The sequence below is a fragment of the Marmota marmota genome, unplaced genomic scaffold, assembly GCF_001458135.2.
Source record: "Marmota marmota marmota unplaced genomic scaffold, marMar, whole genome shotgun sequence".
Taxonomy (NCBI): domain Eukaryota; kingdom Metazoa; phylum Chordata; class Mammalia; order Rodentia; family Sciuridae; genus Marmota; species Marmota marmota.
The window spans coordinates 1,059,676-1,068,113 of NW_025999984.1; the positions used below are offsets into that span (position 1 = coordinate 1,059,676).

General features: G+C 43.7%; 1 pseudogene; it reads right to left on the reverse strand.

Moving 5' to 3' along the window:
- Window positions 1-3,892: 3,892 nt before the first annotated feature.
- On the reverse strand, window positions 3,893-5,676 carry LOC107160435 (annotated as a pseudogene).
- Between the last annotated feature and the right edge of the window lie 2,762 nt (window positions 5,677-8,438).

The window sequence follows — 8,438 nt, forward strand, 5'->3', positions numbered from 1 at the left end:
TTTTTGTATTTTATTTAGAGACATGGTCTCACTGAGTTGCTTAGGGCCTCACTAAATTGCTGAGACTGGCTTTGAACTTTCCATCCTCCTGCCTCAGTCTTCAAAGTCGCTGGGATTACAGGCCTGCACCACTGTGGCTGGCCAAGAAGCCTAATTGAATGTCCTTAAATGCTGATTGAAAATGTAACACTAGGGCTGGGATTGTAGCTTAGTTGGTAGAGTGCTTGCCTTGCATGCATAAGGCCCTGGGTTCAATCCCCAGCATCACCACCAAAAAATGTAATGCTAAGGGAAAGGAAACAACACAGGCTGAAATGAGTGCAAACATCTTTTCAACACAGGTTTTAATTGAAAAGGTTTGTGAACAAATGGGATTCTTTTCCAAGGGCATGCTGGAAACACTGAAAAATAACATGAGAGATCTGGCAATCTTTTCTCAAGCAACTTCTCATCCTATTTCAGTTTTCTGAAACATCCCTGGTTAAGTCTCTTGTGATTAAAAAGTCCAGACAAGCTTTTATAAAAGTCCATCAGGTTCATCATTAAAGCTGAAGTCACACACTAGACAGAGGTGATCTGAAGGGTAATTGAAGGATGGAAGCCCATTGGGTCCAATCTGTTATTAATTAAGTAAATTGACAGCCAACCCTACTGTCAGCTCTTTTTTGGAATACCGTAAAATCCAGGGTGTGAATCTTCTAGGTAGTGTACTGTCCATTATCACTCAGAAGCTTGTAGGGGCTATGGATATTGAGGCTGGAGAAAGAGAAATGTTTGTGGACCACTTCAGTTGGCTCTGCACTGAAGTCCCCAGGGAAATCTTCTGCAGATTCTGGAGAAGGTCACAGCCCTGAGGCAAACAAAACAGCTCCCAGCCAGTGCATGTTTTAAAGTGGGTAATAGTGATGCTGAACTGTCTGATTCTTTGTGCTCTAGGATCTCTGCAATGGCTACCTGATTGATTTTCCGTGTCATGATTGTCAGCCTAATGTTGGCACTGTTGATGAGCTTGAATTGGGTTTGGTGGAAAAATCAGGAATAACCATCTGGTCCATTGTCAATTTCTGGAGAAGGTGACCAGGAGTTCAGCAACTGGGGAGCACAGAGCACTGATAAAGCAGGTGCTATCATAAGGGAACTGGAGGGGGGACCTGGGGACCCTTCAGTGATAGAGCTGGGCTGAGACTCAAAACCCAATGCATTCTACCAATGAGCTACATCTTTAGTCCTTTTTAGTTTTTATTTTGACACAAGGTCTAGCTGAGCTGCCTAGGCTGGCCTCAAACTTGCTATCTTCCTGCCTCAGCCTCTGGAGTAGTTGAAATTACTGGCATGCATCATTTCAGCTAAATATATTTTTAAAAATATTTTTAAATTTTTGGTATCAGGGATTGAACCTAGGGGTGCTTAACCATTAAGCCACACCCCTAGCCCCTTTTTATGATTTATTTTGAGACAGGGTCTCCCTAAGTTACTGAGGCTGACTTTGAAATCACAATTCTCCTGCCTCCACCTCCCAAATCACTAGGATTACATGCATATGCCTGGCATATGCATGTAATATACCACAAATATATATTTTTTAAAGCCTTAGGAAACTAGGCCTGGTGGCAGACACCTGTAATTTCAGCAATTTTGGAATACGCAGAAGGATCACAAGTTCAAGGCCAGCCTGGGCAACTTAGTAAAATTGTCTCAAAATTAAAAAGGCTGGGGATGTAACTCAGTGGCAGAGCCCCCCTAGGTTCCATCCCCAGTAAGAAGAAGAAAAGAGAAACAACAAAAACAAACCGTCTGGAATTGTCATCATGGGAAACATAGACCTTTGCTTCACTTCCTTACATTTGTCTTAAGCTTAATAGAGTCCCAGTTCTTGGACTGTGGCCCACATCAGGGGCCCCAAACCTGCAGGGCCTCCTCTGAAGATTTTTCTCTCTGGCAGTCATCTCAATGCCCTGGAACCAACCTGGTATTTTTTTTTTTTTTTTAGTAGTTGTTGGACCTTTATCTTATTCATTTATTTATATTGGTGCTGAGAATTGAACCCAGTGACTCATGAATGCAAGGCAAGTGCTCTACCACAGAGCCACAACCCAGCCCTTGTATGTAATTATTAAAGCAGTAAAAGTCTTTTTTGGGGGGGGGGTGTGGGGGATAAGCAGAATGAGAGTGTGCTGCAGCTGGCTCACCTGGGAAGTCCAGAAGGAGGGTAGATATCACAGAGGAAAGGGTTTGGGACCAGGTGTCAGGGGAGTTGGGTTTTCTCTCCCACTCTGCAGCAAAGGTCATTCTTCTGACCTCCATTAATGAAAATAAACTCTCCAAGAATGGGCCTGGACTCCAATGCCTCCTGTGCAAAATAAATTATCTTAATCAAAATCATTAATAATAGCCAGGCATGGTGGCCCACCCTGTAGTCCTAACTACTTGAGAGGCAGAGACATGGCAAATTTAAGGCCAGTCTTGACAACTTGGTGAGACAGTGCCTCAAAATTAAAAAAAAATTAAAAGTCTGAGGACGGGCTGGGGTTGTGGCTCAGTGGTAGAGCACTCATCTAGCACATGTGAGGCACTGGCTTCAATCCTTAGCACCACATAAAAATGAAATAAAGATATTGTGTGTCTACCTACAACTAAAAAATAAATATTTACAAAAAAATGTCTGGGGACAAAACTCAATAGTGAAGTGCCCCTGGGTTCAATTCTTAGTATAATAAATAAATAAGTAAATAAATTAATTAAATGAATGTAAGCATGGTGTGGTGGTACATGCCTGTAATTCCAACTTGGGAAGCTAAGGCATGAGAATGGCAAGTTGGAGGCCAATCTGGGATATTTAGTGAGACTCTCAAAAAATAAAAGGGTTTATTGTGATACTGTGGTAGAGTACCTCTGGATTCAATCCCTAATCCCCAGTATCCAGTACTGCAAAAATCAAAACAAACAAACAAAAACTAGGAATATAGCCAGGTGGTAGAACACCACCCCCAGGCTCAATTTCAAGACATACATGTATACCTATAGGCGTGCTCATTCACGCGTGCACACACACACACACACACACACACAAAGACACAGACTGTGAGCCAAAGATATTGTCAGAAGTTTGTGATTTATTTTTTTTAATATTTATTTTTTAGTTGTAGGTGGACACAATATGTTTCTTTTATTTATTTATATGTGGTGCTGAGTATCAAACCCAGGTCCGCACATGTGCTAGGCGAGTGCTCTATCACTGAGCCATAACCCCAACCCAGAACTTTGTGATTTATAACATTTCCACCCAGAGAAAAAAATATAGGCTAGAAGTCTTACAGAATGGTTAGTAATTATGAGTATAGCTCTTTCTTTCTTCCTTCCTTTGTTTCCTGGGAATTGAACCTACTGTACATACTGTACCTACTACCACTAGGTGTACTACCACTAGGATACATCCTGAGCCCTTTTTATTTTTTATTTTGTTTGTTTTTTGGGGTGCTGGGGATTGAACCCAGGGCCTTTTGCATGCAAAGCAAGCACTCTACCAACTGAGCAATTATCCCCAGCCCTTGTTTGGTTTTTGGTACTGAGGATTGAACCCAGGGGTGCTTAGCCACTGAGCTACATCCCCAGTCCTTTTTACTTTTTATTTTAAGATAAGGTCTTGTAAGTTGCTTAGGTCCTAGCTAAGTTTCTGAGACTGGCTTTGAACTTGTGATCCTTCTGCCTCAGCCTTCAGAGTTGCTGAGATTACAAGTGTGTGCCACTGCACTGAGCCCTTTTTATTTTTTGAGACAAGGTATTGCTAATTTGTCCAGGCTGGCCTCAATTTAGTAGTGATCCTCCTACCTCTCTCTCTCTCTTGAGGAGCCAGGATTACCGGCATATACCTCTACACCCAGCTAGTTTAACTTTAAAAAGGGATTTGTAGGGGAGATAAAGATAAAATGAACACAGGTTTTGATTTTGGAGTGGCTTGTGGTTCACTGGAGGATGGTAGTCTAGCCTGGGTTTCCTGAATCTCTTCCATCTCATGTAGTAGTGCATCAAATCCTGAGTAGTGCATTAAATCCTGCATGTCAAGGAGGTTAGTTTTGGAGCTGGATACCCTACAGCTACAGCACCAGTTGACTCACATTGAGCCTGAAGTGGCATTAGAATAATCTTCCTCACTACCATATTTTGGGCTCTACTGAAAATTCAAAATAATTTAAAATTCAAATTCTTCTTCATTATCCACTTGTTCTTACTCTAAATCATTCCCAAAGACAACCCCTTCCATCATTCCCTTAAAAAGGTCCTTCAGGTTAGGGGAGTTGTCTGCACTGCCAATTTTGTTCTGAAATAGGAATGTGGATCTCTGGTGTTGAGATCACAGCTTCTACTGATGAATGATTAACCTGGGAGGAGCTGGAAAGGCCACCTTTGTCACTATCCACCACACCTTCACTGAAGCCAGGCACCTTTCCTCCTATATTCATCAGATCTCGGTGCACATTCCTGAAGACATCCTTTGGGCTGCCAGAGGATGCCTTCTGCTCTACCTTTGAGAGCTTTTGGTAGTAATACTAAGCTTCTTTTGTAGCTGAAGGATGGTTTGAGCAGATTTCTGATGCTTCTTCTGTTTGATATCTGTTTGATATCAGTGGCCTGTTTCTTGTCTGCAGTGTTGGCAAGCTTTAAATACTCATTAACATTGTTGTCCCTTGGGTTGTTTGTGTAATCTTTCATTTATTTATTTATTTGGGTACTAGGGATTGAACTCAGGGGCCTCAATCACTGAGCCACATCCCCAGCACTAATTTGTATTTTATTTACAGACAAGGTCTCATTGAGTTGCTTAGCACCTTACTTTCTGCAGAGGCTGGCTTTCAACTCACAATCCTCCTGCCTCAGCCTCCTGAGCTGCTGGGAGTACAGGTGTGCACTGCTGCACCCGGCTTGTTTGTGTAATCTTGACTTGTTCTGTGAGCTTCAGAATTTTCTGCTGCAAGGTCAGCAATGGCAGCCTTCTTGTGCTGGTCTGGTTCCATTCACAGAGTCTGTGTGGAGGCTGCCATCTGTGGTGGAGGCCACCAAACTAAAAGTCTGGTGAGGTTGTTTACTTCGAATCTCTTGATTCTTTCTGCAGTTGCCTCTTCTCCTGGTAGACATGCAGCAGCCTCACAAGCTATTTCCATCACCGTGGAGTTGGTAGAAGCATCAGTTATGGATGAAGACCTGGGTGGGCCTGAATGTATAGTCGCTGACATCTCCTGCCCAGATTTCCTGTTAATTTGATAATTTAAGGAGGTTAGTTTTTGAGGCTTCTGAATTGCCCCCCAATACTATGCAAACTCCTTGCCCTCTTCATCTTTGGTGGCACTTGGATCTGCTGCACAACAGATTCAGAGCTGTAGGATGGGCAGGAACACCATCAATCTCAGCACATGTGGTCTGACTTTCCAGATCCCTTTCAGGTCCTCCATCTGCCCAGATTTTCTCAGCTTCATGTGTGGACACTGATGACCTTGTGCAGTGGTGCTGAAAGAGATGCTTCAAGCCTTGGCCAATTACATTCATGTTCTCCAAAGCACATGGGCCATTTTAAATAACTTGTTCTGATTCTGTTTCCTTTCAGAACTTTGTATCTCAGAATTTGCCTCCAGGATCAGAGTCCTCCAGGATCAAGGTCCAGATACTGCCTAAAGGCTCCATGAGTAGACTTAAGATACTTATTTGTGAAAAAAACAAAAGGGAAAAATGATTAGGCAGGCATCTAAACAACAACTATGCATGAAGCTGTGAGATGCCTACCCTCACCACTCTTCCTTAGCACTTTGTTTGTTTTTTTTTTTTCTTTTGGTGTCATGGGGATTGAACTCAGGACCTTGTGCATACCAGGTAATCATTCTACCCACTGAGCTACACCTCCATTGTTGCTCAAAAACGTCTAAGGATGTACAGGAATCCTGTCAAGAAAAGACACGGGGCTGGGGATGTGGCTCAAGGGGTAGCGCGTTTGCCTGCCATGCGCCGGGCGCTGGGTTTGGTCCTCATCCCCAATAAAAATAAAACAAAGATGTTGTGTCCACCGAAAAATTAAAAAATAAATATTAAAAAATTATCTCTCTCTTAAAAAAATGCTTTAAAAAGAAAATATACTTGGGAGGGAAAGCCCCACCCTTCAGACACACTCCTCCCTGCCCAGCAGCTGCTACTTAAGCAACAGTGACAGAGTGAGATCAGTGTTCCTCCACTCAACCACTGGCTCTGCTCATGCGGTTTTTCAGAGCACTTTCAGTTTTTCGCCATCTGTCGGGTCTGCTGAAGGGGTGGCAGACTCGCCCAGTATGGGGCTCAGCTCCTGGCCTTCCTTGTCCTCTGTGCTCCGGAGAGTGCCTCAGTTGGTGAGTAGGCTCCTTGTGGACCTTCAGAGCTGTGAGATTCCAGGGCTGCGGGCTGGTTCCAGCGAGAGCTGAGCGTCCCCGGGACTGACGCGCTCAGGTGCACGGACCCTGGGTGGTGGAGGGGTGTGGTGCGAGACTGGACGCAGCCAGTTTTCCAGGGAATCTCAACTCCGCTTTTCAAGGTCCCCCACCCCCACCCCCACCCTAGCCTTGTCCCGAGACCTAGATCCCTGCTGCACCTTGCCTTGCCGCCGCTTCTTTGCCCTGTGGTTGGTTTTCGGACTTTTTTTTTTTTACTCTGGACGCTGCCGAGCTCCCGGGGCTGTCTCCCAGGTTGCTCCCTTGAGCAATATTCAAGGGGATCGCTTCCCACCCGTGTTGGGGAACAGTTTACAGGCTTCCGAAGTCCTGTGTTCTCCCCGAAGTCACTGGAGTCCTCAGTACCTGGAGTTGGAGGTCTTCCTTTCTTCCTGCCAGGAGCTGGTAGGGACATGCCCACAGCCGCTGTGGGGACTGTGGCTTCACCCAACGCTCAGGAGATTGCAGGCTGAAGACTTTCCTTGCCAAGAGATTCTTCCTGTGATTTCTCTCAGTTCCACCCTCATTGTCCCCTGGGCTCCTGCTGCATGGGGGAAGGGGGGTCTTCTCCCCTCTTGCACCCCCTTTACCCTAATATGAGCTTGTTCTCTGACCAGACATTCCTGGGTTCCAGCTCTCCCTCCTTAGCCTATGGTAAGGAAGCAATGAGGAGAGGGAGAAGTCCCCACAGCATTTGTGCATATGGATGGTGCTAGGAATTGGACCTAGGTCCTTGTACACCCTAGGCAGCACATGGTCAACCTTTAAACCAGAATTGTAAAGGACATTTTCCTCTTGCTTCTGTGAGCTTCCCAGTTTAAAACCTTTCTCCCAGCAGGGCACTGTGCCTCAGGCCCCTAATCCCAGCTACTTAGGAGGCAGAGGAAAGAGGTTAGCAAGTTCGAGGTCAGCCTAGGCAACTAAGTAGTACCCTGTCTTAAAAATAAAATAAAATAATAAAAATAGCTAGAGATATAGCTCAGTAGAACACATTTTTAAATGGTGTGTGCTATGGAAAGTGCTGTGCTATGGAAAGAACATCAGAACTTACTCCTCCTATCTAACAAACTTTGTGCCCATTGATCAATGTCTTTCCTTTTCTATTTACTCTCACACTCCACATCCAGCCTCTGTTAACCACTATTGTACTTTCTTCTTCTGAGTTTCAACTTTTTTTTTTTAATCTTTTACATTTAGGTTAAAGCATTTTTCTTTCCTTGCCTGGTTTATTTTACTTAATTCCTCTAGGTTCATCCATGTTGTCCCAAGGGACAATTACCTGTTTTTATAGGCTGAATAGTATTCCATTGTATGTGTATGTCATAGTTTTGTTTTGTTTTTTGGTTTGCTTTTGAGACTAGGTTCTACTATTTTGCCTGGACTGGTCTTGAAATTCTGGGCTCTTGTGATCTTCCCATCTCAGCCTCCTACATAGCTGGGGTTAGAGGTACCTACCACCATGCTTGGTTAATGCCAAAGTTTTAAAATCTTTTCATCTATTGATGGACACTTAGATTGTTTCTATGTTTTGAATATTGTGAATAATGCTGCAATGAATGCTGATCTTAATTCCTTTGGGTATACATGGAGTAGTAGGAGTAGTGGGACTGCTGGATCATATAGTAATTATGTTTTTAGATTTGTGTGTGTATGTTTGTGTGGAGTGTGGGTACTGAGGATTAAAACCAGGGGTACTCTACTACTGAATGACATTCCTACCTTCCTCTCCTTTTAAAATATTTATTTATTTATTTATTTTTTATTTTGAGACAAGGTCTCCCTAAGTTGCCCAGGCTGGCCTTGAAATTGCAATTCTCCTGCCTTAGCCTCTCAAATCTATGAGATTACCGGTGTGTGCCACTCTGCCCAGCTGTTTTTAGCTTTTTGAAGAACCTCCTGTACTGTTTTCCAAAATGACTTACTAAATTACACCACCAATAGTGATCTCTTTTCTCCCCATTCTTGCTGACACTTATTATTTTTCATGTTTTG